Source organism: Furipterus horrens, unplaced genomic scaffold, assembly GCF_987537825.1.
Source record: "Furipterus horrens unplaced genomic scaffold, mFurHor1.1.pri manual_scaffold_4, whole genome shotgun sequence".
In the NCBI taxonomy this organism is placed as follows: domain Eukaryota; kingdom Metazoa; phylum Chordata; class Mammalia; order Chiroptera; family Furipteridae; genus Furipterus; species Furipterus horrens.
Window position 1 is genome coordinate 107,424,294 of NW_028327174.1, and position 11,954 is coordinate 107,436,247.

Consider the following 11,954-nt stretch of genomic DNA (forward strand, 5'->3'; position numbering starts at 1 on the left):
TTTGAATTGGAGTATATCTATTCTGTGATAGAGGTCAATGACACTAAAATGTTATTTCAATAAGGTGGAAATATATTTTTAAAGCTTTATTTATAATCAAGTGGATGTTTGTGCCTGATTGGGAAACGAGGAAAGAGTTTCTCTGTATAACAGACATGGATATTATTTCTTTCTTAATTTCTTAATGAATCAAAGAGCTATAAAATGTATTTTTGAGATATATGCTAAAGCAATTGGTAAGGGTACAATTTTCTTCCTTTTTATGGCTGAGTAGTATTCTATTGTGTAAAAATGTCCCATAGTTGTTTTATCTACTCACCTACTGATGGACACTTGGGCTGCTTCCATATCTTGGAGATTGTAGATAATACAGTGAACATAGGGGTGCTTATGTTCTTTTAAATTAGTGGTTTGGGTTCCTTAGGATATGTTCTCAGAAGTGAGATCACTGGGTCAAAAGGCAGATCCATGTTTAATTTTTTAAGGTCTCTCCATACTGTTTTCTATAGTGGCTGCACCAATCTGCATTCCCACGAACAGGACAAAAGGGTTCCCCTTTCTCCACATCCTCACTACACTTGTTTATTTATTGATGATAGCCATTCTGACAGGTATAAGATGAAATCTCACTATGGTTTTAATTTGAATTTCTCTGATAATTAGTGATGTTGAGCATATTTTCATATATCTATTGGCCATCTGTACATCCTCTTTGGAGAAGCATCTATTTAGGTTCTTTGCCCACTTTTAAATTGAGTTATTTGGGTTTTTTTGGTGTTGGGTTTTGTAAGTACTTTATGAATTTTGGATATTAACCTCTTATCAGATGTATTGGTGAATATGTTCTCCCATTCTCTGGGTTGTCTTTTTATTTTGTTGATGGTACCCTATGCTGTGAAAAAAACTTTTTAGTTTAATGTAGTCCCATTTGTTTATTTTTTTTCTTTTGTTTTCCTTGCCTGGGGAGATAAATCGGATAAAAAAAATGCTACAGGTAATGTCCAAGATTGTGCTGCCTATGTTTTCTCCTAGGATTTTTATGCTTTCAGGTCTTACTTTTTGAGGCAGTATGGATGGACCTGGAGAACATTATGCTAAGTGAAATAAACTAGTCAGAGAAATACAAATATGCTATGATTTCACTCATATATAGAATCTAATAAACAAACTGAACTAACAATGAAAATGGGGACAGACTCATAGATGGAGAGCAGGATGGCAGCTAGTTGCAGGGGGAAGTTAGGTTAGGGGGAGGAGGGATTGAACGAAAAAGAAAAAAGGACTCATGGACATGGACTACAGTGTAGTGATTGCTGGAGGAAGTGGGGTATAAGGGGACTAAATGTAATGAAGAAAATACAATATTTTTAAAATAATGCAGCTGGGCATCAGATGACTAGAAAAAGTACCAGTATGTTACAAAAAAAGTCACTCTTTTCTTCTCAACAAACTATCAATACCGTGTGGTAATCATATTATTTACTAATTATTATAATAGTACATTTATCAGAGGACCCCTTCTGGTGTTCATATGTTCTGTTATTGGTCCTCTTTCTTTCAAAACCTTCTTTTAAACTCTAGCCCTCCATGAAGCATTTTATCAGAGAATAAGAAAATCACTTCATCACACAAAATGATTATTTTTTTAATATAGCAAAAATTAATCATCTTTATTTGCTCTGTCACCCTTTTTAGTATAGAACTATATTTTGTCTCTGTTTTGCACAGCATTTTGCCAGGCACAAAGTGGAGTTGATAAAATAGTAGTTGATGGTAATTCTGATGCATCCTGTGCTTGTTCACAAGGGACATTTGCTGAAGATTAAAAATAAATTTACAACTAATTGACTGCCAGCCATATGCTATACTGTGGGGACTTCCAAACTACCAACTAGAAAGAAAACGACTGAGATCTTGCCAAGAACCAACCCAAAGACTAAAAACAACTTCCCTACTTCACTTGCTTAATAGAATGAATGGCAACTTCAATATTCTGTAATTCTCCAAAGGGCCCACATCAGGAAATGAATCTTTAGTTGCAAGTGTGGAGCTCCTTCTCCTAAATTGTCCCTTTCAAGCCATCAGTGAACAAGTATTTATTGAAGCATATACCTATGCTTGAAAACTCTGGGAATGCAACCATAATAAGACACCCACAATTCTTTCCTTTGTGGTGTATACCCTAGCAAGGAAGGAAAATAATAAGAAACTAAGTAGTGACTGAGAAAGATGAGGAAGAGACTAAGAATGTATTCCAGTGTCAGAGACACTTCGGTTTCTTATTTTCAGTTTGTCACATCTACCTCAGATTGAAATCAGGAGTCTTTATATTTCTATACCTTGTGCATGAGAGATGACCCAGGAAACTTTAGTGATTGTCTTTCCCAATGAAGGATCCACCATGATATATGAACAGTCAACTTACTACTAATGGTCATGTGGATGAGCAATTGAAAGGTATTGAGAAAATAAGACTTTGGTTTATTTGAGGGTTTGATGCAACCTTGAAACAGGAGCTAACAGTCAGAATAGCCTTACCAGCTTAGATTTTTCTTTCTCCCTTTCATCATGCTTTTTTTCCCTTTATTATTTGGACATTCCCTTTTCTCTTTCTTTGAGATTTTGTCTGCCATCTCCCTTCCTTCTTTCACAAAGCCTGATGTCATAAATTATGTTTGTATGACAGGAATTATTGTTGTTTATCATATTTAATTTTCTGTTTGGTTAGACATTTCCATGCCCCTTTTAAGTTAGGTGTGGCCATGGGGTAGTTTTGGCCAAAGAAATGTGAATGATACTCTGAATCAGGTTTTTTAGGGCTTATATCTGATTCATCAGCTCTATCTCATCTCTTGCTGTGGGAAACCCTGAAACTTAGTGATTACATGGCAGTGTTGGAAGATGGTGGAGTCTCCTTTAGCCTTAGTTCCATGTGACAATGTTAAGCAAACTCTTCCTGACACGGTGAATGAGAAATAACCTGAAATTTGGGGGCTGTTACTGATGGGGGACTCAAATGCTGGAAAATTTTAGTTTCAGGTAACAGCTAATAAGCTTAGTAATCAATGTGTGTAAAAAGCTATTGTTCCAGGAACTGGAGGTACGACCCACCTTGACGCCAGGAGACCATAAGCAGTTCCACCTCTGTGCCTCAGGGGGCCTGCAAGCGATCAGGATGGTATCTGAGCCATTGTAGTCCACCATGACCACCGCCCAGGACACAAAGACCACAGCCAGGGCACAAGGACCACCGCCCAGGACACAGATAAAAGAATGCTGCGGCTTTTATTCCATTAACCTTTTCCCTGAATTCCAAACCCCTTACTGCACTTTTCATCTCCTTACAAAAAGGGTCCATTTATAATGGAATTTAAGACGGTCCGTTAGGGTGCAAACCCACCGTCTTCTCAGATCCCCGACCATCTGAACAAAGCGCCCGTAAAGATTCAACCCCTGTCTCCGCTTATTGGGTCTGGTAGGTGACAGGCAGCACGGGCACCGGCTTTGCTGGTTCCATTACCACAGCGTAACTTAAACTATTCAGACAGATGTAGATAGGAGTAAGACTAACCAGCACACACAGTCATAAGAATGTTGACAACATAATTCATGTATTTAATAAGTTTATTGAGTTGTTGCTATGTAAGAAACAGGACCTAAACTGTAAATATAGAGAAAAGACAATAGTTATACAATTGCTGCCCTCAAAATTCATTTTATCAAATGAGAAAAACAAAAACAACCCTAATATAAATACAAACTATTATGCTGGAAGTTGACTGGAAAACCTTTTTAATTTCTTTACTCAACAAAATAGAATGAGGAAAAGTTTGGAGAAATCTGTCTAAACCGCATGCAACTAGAAGTTAGGAGTCCAGGCATATTTTTGTAAATAATTATGGTTGTTATTATTATCATCAACCTACTTATTATTATAGAATGTGTGTGCCATTAGGCAAGGTACTGAATTGGTGTTTGCATCTTAAAATGGAGGAAAGATGGTATTTCTCCCTTTTAGATTACTGAAATGTGATTAATACCCAATTGTAGGGAACATCTACATACTCTAAGTTCTTCGGGCGAAAATTACTTCCCAGGCGGAATATTAAGTAGAAAGGCCCCCGGCTGCAGTTTCGGCAGTTGTGTGCAGTTGAGCCGCTTCCCTGAGCCTCGGTTTTCTGCTGTCAGTCACACCACAGGCGTCCATTTAGCACTCACTGTGTGCCAGGCTCTAGGGATAGGCCACTAAACATGGCATGGCCTCTGCCACACTCTACACGTCACCAGGGAATCTTAGCTTTAAATCTTAAGTATTATGATTATTAATTATAAATTACAAATGTAGTAAGAGCTATAAGTGGAATTTTATTTAAACTATATGGTTGAGGGATCTAAATGGAGAGAGAGTCATCAGGGATAGCTGATAATTAAACTAAGTTTGGAAGAATCTATAAAGCCAGAATAATAATACTTACCTTGAAGGTGGCTCTAAGAATTTTAAAAAACAATAAACTAAATATAAAAATTCCTGGCCAATAGTTGGTTCTTAATCGATGCTAGTTATTGAATAGAAACCTGTGCTTACATGATCAAAAGCAGAGCACTAAAAGGAGAAACAAAGATACAGCTTTAATCACATATTACTATGATCATTGTCACTATCAATATTAAAACATTGCCTGAGCTGTTTTATAATGGTATTTTTATGTTTTCCCTGACATCTCCCAGTTCAGCCACAGGGTTGCCTTGTTTTGGTTTGGTTTCATGTACCTTTCCTGGTTACCATAGGAGCCTGCTTACTCTGAAGGATAGTTTAGTGTTCTAGGGAAATCAGCAAACTACAGGAAAGGAAAGACTGAAAGTCTGTTGCCCAGGTTATGAGTCAACAGGTAAACTTGATTCACTCTATTTCAAATTATTTCTAGGTGGGGTCTAATCTCTGGTGGAAGTGGCAGCTTGAAAGTTTTATTGCTTCAATATAGGTATTTTATCAAATTATATTTATCTTATTTGCATGACTATAAACAGTTTAAATAAGTCTCTTGATTTTATCATTTATTTTATGTTATGACTAACTCTGTTTGCTTCATAAATGAACTTAATGGAATTTTTAACTTAGTTTCCATTGCATGGGAGTGAAAAGGAATTTTAAAACTCTCTTTGATGATGATAATTGTAAATGACATACAGAACAAGACAAAAAACATAGAACTGCTCAATAATGGGCACAGATAAGGAGAAAAATATTGAATATCTACGTCCATAAGACATTCAAGATGAGTCTAGAAAAAATATATATTCATAAATGCACAATCAAGGGCCGAACTTAAGTTTATATAGATTTCAATTGAGCAAATCATTCTACTCATTTGTAGAGGTAGGAAACTAATATATACTTTGTCAAGCACATATTATTTTATTTAAAACTCCCAATAACTTTCTGAAGTAATATTATTGTTATTCTTATTTTTCGAAAGAGGAAATTGAAGTTAAAGTCACAAAGAAAGACAGTAAGTGCTTTTTACAAGGACCTTAAATCCCTCAAGAACAAGAAAAATAACAGTACTTTTATTCAGTTGAATTTGTAAAATAAATTAAATTTGTTTCTAGTAACTAAGAAAAAGTGTGACTTTTAAAAACACAAAGATGAAAACCGTGCCATCCATTGTGCCATAAAAGCAAAGTTACACAGAAAAGAGAGGGGGGTAAAAAAGGAGGGCCTTGTGCTCTGTTGTTTGTTGAAAAGGAAGCACTATTATATTGGCAAAAACAGCCCTGCACTTTCCTTCAATGGAAAGAAATCAGAAAGTTTTCTGGAACTCATTTAGGCTTAGTGGAAAATAATGTCCTGGTGTAAAAGTAATAGCCATTGTAGATAAATAACCATTTATAGCTTTTTATCTTAGTTAAACTGTTATCTTCCAGTCTGTGAAAGATAATTTGGGTCTGTTGCAGAGCTTTTTAAAGAAAACACTCTGCCTCTTATGAAATCCATCTCCCCAAGCTTTGCTCAAGAGTTTGAAGGCATTCTGTCAATATCTTGGAAATAACATCTCTGAAAAGCAGACTGTTAGCCCTCTAGACATCTCCCTCTGTTGAATTATAGTTTCCTCCCCTAAATAGCAGGTGGGGCTTGAAAGCAATAGAATGTCTCTGTAGGGAATTTCTGGGCTTTCCATCACTGAAATCTAAAGATATGCTTTAGGAAAAGGCAGAAGTGTGGCATCCAAATCAATTGGACGCTTAATGGGAAAAGTGCAGAACCAATGGAACAAAACAGCTGATAAGCACTAGATTACAGACTTTCCACAGGATAAAATGGCCTCAAGGCAAGCAAATGGAAAGCCTCAGATTAAAATCCTTCATTGCACTTCCTAAAATTAAAGTTTACTTCATTACTAACTATTGATCCTCAAGAGAAGAGTTTTAAGGGTTCACACATTCTTGGATTTTGCTATTGGAAAGTTGAAATAAAGAGTTAAAGTTAACTATAGAAAAAGTGCATACATTAATATTTGGTTTTTATTGTGTTCAAGTATATATAACATAAAAGTCACTATGTTCATCATTTCATCATTTTTAAGTGCGCAGTTCTACCATTCTAATTTCTTTCTTTTTCTTTTATTTCTCTTTTTCCTCATGCCTCAGCCCTTGATAACTACTATTCTAATCTCTGTTTCTATGAGTTTGGCTTTTTTTACCCCCTAACATACATCACATATAGGTGGAATCATGAAATATTTGTCATTCTTTGTCTGGTTTATTTCACTTAGCCTAATGCCCTCTACATTTATCTATGTTACCACAAGTAGCAAGATTTCTTTTTTTAAGGCTGAGTAATATTCCACTATATAAATATATAAATATTCTACTACATAAGTATATATTTATAATCTTGCTATATAAAATTCCATTATATGTATACCATCTTTTCTTTATCCATTCATTCATGAATATTTTATATTATCACATGCTTTCCATTTCATTTTGTATTATCAAATGGCATCAGCTATCACTATTCCTACTAGCAATAAGTATAGATAACTGGTGTATATTCACCTTGGAGATTCCCCTAGCTTGCCTCTAGATGATGGGACTCCACCCACCCTAATAAATGGAGACTTCATAACCTAGCAGAGTAAGGCTGGAAAGATCTTAAGATCAAGTACAGTCATTAAACAGGCAGAGCCTAAAGCCTCCATGCCTATACACACTTGGTAAACAGCCAGGATAAAAATGATCAGCCCCAGTAGTCTGATGTTTCCCTGTATCTTATATACTCTGTGCAGTTTGCACTAAGTCACTCTTTTTAAAAAATCCCAATGATTCACTATCTTCTAATCTTAGTAAAAAAACATTTACACGTATACACCAAAGTGGATTCTATTTTCCCTCCCACTCTCAGCATGGAGGGAGAGAAAAGGTCAGGAGCCTACTTGCTAATCCCTTCACTGGCACAAATCACCTCTAACACAAGACACGTCTCATCTGAGCCTCCTGCACTCAACTGTAGAGTGTGGGGGCTTCGAGAGGAGATTTCTAAAGTCCCTTCCAACTTGAAGACTGTGTGGTAATATAGAGCCGCTTCCAGGTGCCTGGCAAAACTCCTAGTTTCTGTCTCTGTTGTTTCCCAATGTACATTTAAATTATGGGTCCCTCAAGTAAATTTCAATAAAAAGACTTCTTTACCCAAAGTTAATTGCAAGTTCTAAAAGGAGGAAGGGTCTAACCCACACAAAGAGCTGTTGAGAGCCCAGAGATTGCTACCAGTATTAGAATCAACACTTTTGTTTTTGCCAAAATTTTTCTCTGAAGTCACACTGGACAAACCTCTTAATAAAAGAGGCAAGATCAGCTGGACTGTCACACCCAGCCTAACAATGGTGGGAATTAAAAGAGATTGCTAAATTGTTGTCACATGAAATTGAATTTTTATATCTTACCTCACATTACTAGAATCCCTTGCTAGGGGGCAAAACCAAAAATAAAATTTTAACCAGTTAAAAAATTTTTTATTTAAACCTAAGAAACATCTGTTGCTTGTTCTCAATATGCCAAGGCCCAAGGCCATTAGAGGAGCTTCATAGGCCGCAACCTGTCTCACATCATATCAAACATATTAATATGCATTCACGTCACATTCTAAATATAACATTTTTTTAAACTTCAAAAGAATTTCATTTATTTAATCCTCAAATGAGGACATTTTCTCATTGCTGAGAGAGACAGGGAAAAGAGAGAGAGAGAGAAGGAAGAGAGAGAAAAACAGAAATATCCATGTGAGAGAGAAACATTGGTTGCCTTCTCATATGCCCATCGACCAGGTATCAAACCTGAAACCTGGGTATGTGCCCTGACTGGGAATGGACCCCACGGCCTTTTGGTCTGGAGCACAATGCTCCAACCAACTGAGCCGCACTGGCTAAGGCAGCGAAAGGATTTTTATCATCTTTTCTCAACATTTTGAGGTTTCTTTCTCTTATTTTGTAGCCTATAATTTCTTTTTTCTCAGAGAACGAAAACTCTGACTCCAAAAAACCTCCGCTGCCTTGCGGCATACCTCTTCAGGGGAAAGGCTAGGGGAGTAAACCCCGACAGAAAATCCGGAGCCGGAGTCCCTAAGGCGGTTTGACGTTGTAGTCAACACCGGCAACTCCTGCGGCGCACCTGAAGCCAAGCTGTATTGACTCCGTCTTTCCCTTGGACCCTTCAGCTGCGAAGAGAGGGGGGCTCTGCTGCATGGGCAACAGCAGACCCTCCATATCACCCTGCCCAGGCTCTGTAGCTTCAGCTTCACTGGAGAGGACACTCCAGCATCATCGCAAGATGTCGATTCAACACGGGAGGAGACAGATACCGTGTCACTCCCGAGTTGGACTGCACAGCCATTCTCGGCGGTGCAGATAGACTCTTAAGAAGCTACACCATCATCTCTCGAGACGGACGGCTGCCGACGACGAATTTCTTTTTTCAGATCTTGAACATTTTCATTGGCTTTCTAAATGTTTCATGCCTCTAATGGTCAATGAATTTGAGGAAACCAAAGTTGCCACCCTGAAGCTGCTTTTTCTTTTTAAGTATATTTTATTGAATATGCTGTTACAGTAGTTCAAATTTTTTTCCCCTTTGCTCCCCTCTGCCCAGTACCCCACATCCCTCCAGCAATCCCACCCCCTTTAGTTCATGTCCATGGGTCATGCATATAAGTTCTATGGCTTCATCCTTTCCTGTATTATTCTTAACATCCCCCTGTCTATTTTGTACCAACCAATTATGTTTCTTAGTCCCTGTACCATTTCCCCATTTCTCCTTCTCCCCCCTCCCAGCTGATAACCCTCCAAATGATTCCCACACCTATGATTCTGTTACTGTTCTGGTTTGCTTAGTTGAATTTTGTTTTTATTTTTCAGATTCAGTTGTTGATAGTTGTGAGTTTGTTGTCATTTTAGTGTTCATAGTTTTAATCTTCTTTTTCTTAGTAAGTCCCTTTGATATTTCATATAATAATGGCTTGGTGATAATGAACTCCTTTAGCTTCACCTTGTCTGGGAAGCACTTCATCTGCCCTTCCATTCCAAATGATAACTTTGCTGGATAGAGTAATCCTGGTTGCAGGTTGCCTTTCATCACATTGAATACTGCTTACCAGTCCCTTCTTGCCTGCAAAGTGCCCTCTGAGAAATCAACTGGTAGTCCTATAGGCACCCCTCTGTAGGCAACTCTCCACCTCTCTCTTGCTGCCCCCAGGACTCTGTCTTTATCTTTCACCTTTGGCATCTAAATCATGATGTGTCCTGGTGTGGTCCCCTCTTGGCCCAGCTCGCCCGGGACCCTCTGTGCTTCCCGGACATGTAGGTCTATCTCCTTCACAAATTTTGGGAACTTTTCCTCATTTTTTTTTTTTTCAATTCTTGCTTCCTCATTCTGTACTGGTTGACTGTTTTTTCTTCCTTATGTTCCAAGTCATTGATTTGAACCCTGGTTTCCTTCCTTTCACCATTGGTTTTGTGTGGATTTTCCTTCATTTCACTTAGCATATCCTTCACTTCTTCTCTTATGTGTTTGCCATACTCAAGCATGTCTGTCAAGCCTGTGAGCATCTTTATTACCAGTGTTTTGAATTCTGCATCTGTTAGGTTGTCTATCTCCTCATCTGTTAGGTTGGCTATCTCCTCGTTGCTTAGTTCTCCCACTGGAACCTTGATTCATTCTCCTTTTTGGGCCATACTTCTCTTTCTCCTCATTCTTATAGGCTCCTGTGTTTGTTTGCCTCCAGACCCCAGGTAGAGCTGTCAGTCCTGTTATGTTGGAAGGGGCAGAACCTTAGGGATTCATCAGTACAGGTCGACCTGTTTCACCACATTGTGGTGCTGTATGTGGGGGAGGAGTCCACGAGGGAACAATGCCGCCTGCCCAGCACTCACCCCTTTTCCAGGCACCTCTCCTACTTCTGCACCAGACTGGTGCTCCTCTAGCAGCTGCCCTGGCTGTTGTTCCCAAAGTAGGTGGGTCTGTGGACATTCTAGGATCATGGGGGCCCTTTAAACAAGCAGACTCTCTGAGACCGGCAGTTTCTGCCTCCACCCCAACTCCCACTGGTCTTCATAGTCAGAAGCAATGAGGCTTGATTTTCCCCAGTGCTGGGACCATGAGCTGCGAGGTCTGATGAGGAGCTAAGAATGCTCCCCAGGTGTCCCTCCTGACTTTTTAAAATGTGTGACTGCGCTTTCTGCCAGCCTGCTGCTGCCACTGCTGCTGCTGCCACCACACTGCATCCTCTCTGCCCCAGCTCCACCTCTCCTACCTGTTTAGATGAGTATTTCTTCTTTATATCTTTGTTTGCTGTACTTCCATGCAGTCTGATTTTCTGGAACTTCTGGTTGTTTCTAGTTTTTAGGTAGTTGTATTCCTTCTTAGTTGTGGAGGGAGATGCAGCATGTCTGCCTACACCTCCATATTGGCCAGAAGTCCTTCTGAAGCTGCCTTTTTAAGATATTTAGTAAGCTTTTTATTAAGAAACAAAATTCAGAAAGAAGATTTGACCCTCCCCACTTTCCTGCCCAAGATCTGAATGGAAAAAAACGGCTTCAGGAAGGGAATTTTAGGATGTCGCCTTAGCCTAATTTGAATTACATATTGTAAATAAGAGGATTTCATCCAGGGGAATGTTAGCTAGATATCCTTTGTCGTCCCTTTTTTCTGAGTTGCCTAGCAAGAATTTTCCTGCCAGTGTGTCCTGCTCTCCCTCAACTACATGTAAATCGTGTAAATTGCTCGTTCTCGCTTCTGAAACTTAATACGTCATTCTCTCCTTTTATCCTTGTCTCCTTTGTCCAGAAATGTCTTATATATCCAATGTTGCCTCACTCTCTTTGGAATTTTTATGGAATTTTCATGCCTGTGTGAATCCCCTGTATGCATGCATTAAGACTTTGGTTTTTCTCCTGTTAACCTGTCTCTGTTAACTTGACTATTAGCCCATCTGAGAAAATTTTAGAAGCTAGAAGAAAAAGTATTGATATTTTTTAGCCTTCACAAATTAAAAGCTCCATGATTAGCCCTGTGTTCACCATTCTTCTGAAAATATACCAGATCATCAGAACTGAGCCACAGAGTAGAGATACAATCTGTGATGCCTCCTCCTGATACCCCAGAGGCCAGCTACATCCCTTGAACCTAACTGAACCCTGGAGCCTCCAAAGACAATTCAAGCTGGGTTTCAATTTTAGGCAAGGCCTTTAACCTCCTGAAAAAATAAAATAAAATAAAAGATTCAGGAGACGGAACAGAAGTAAATGAAAATTTCCCTTTAGAATATCAGTTTTAAAGTCATGTAAATATGACCTTAAAAGACCTTTATACTTTCCTGAAAGCTGGTTCTTCCTGTCTGATTACAGACTAACCTTTGAAATGGAGGTTTGCCCATATGCCATGGTTGTATTGAAATGGTGCTT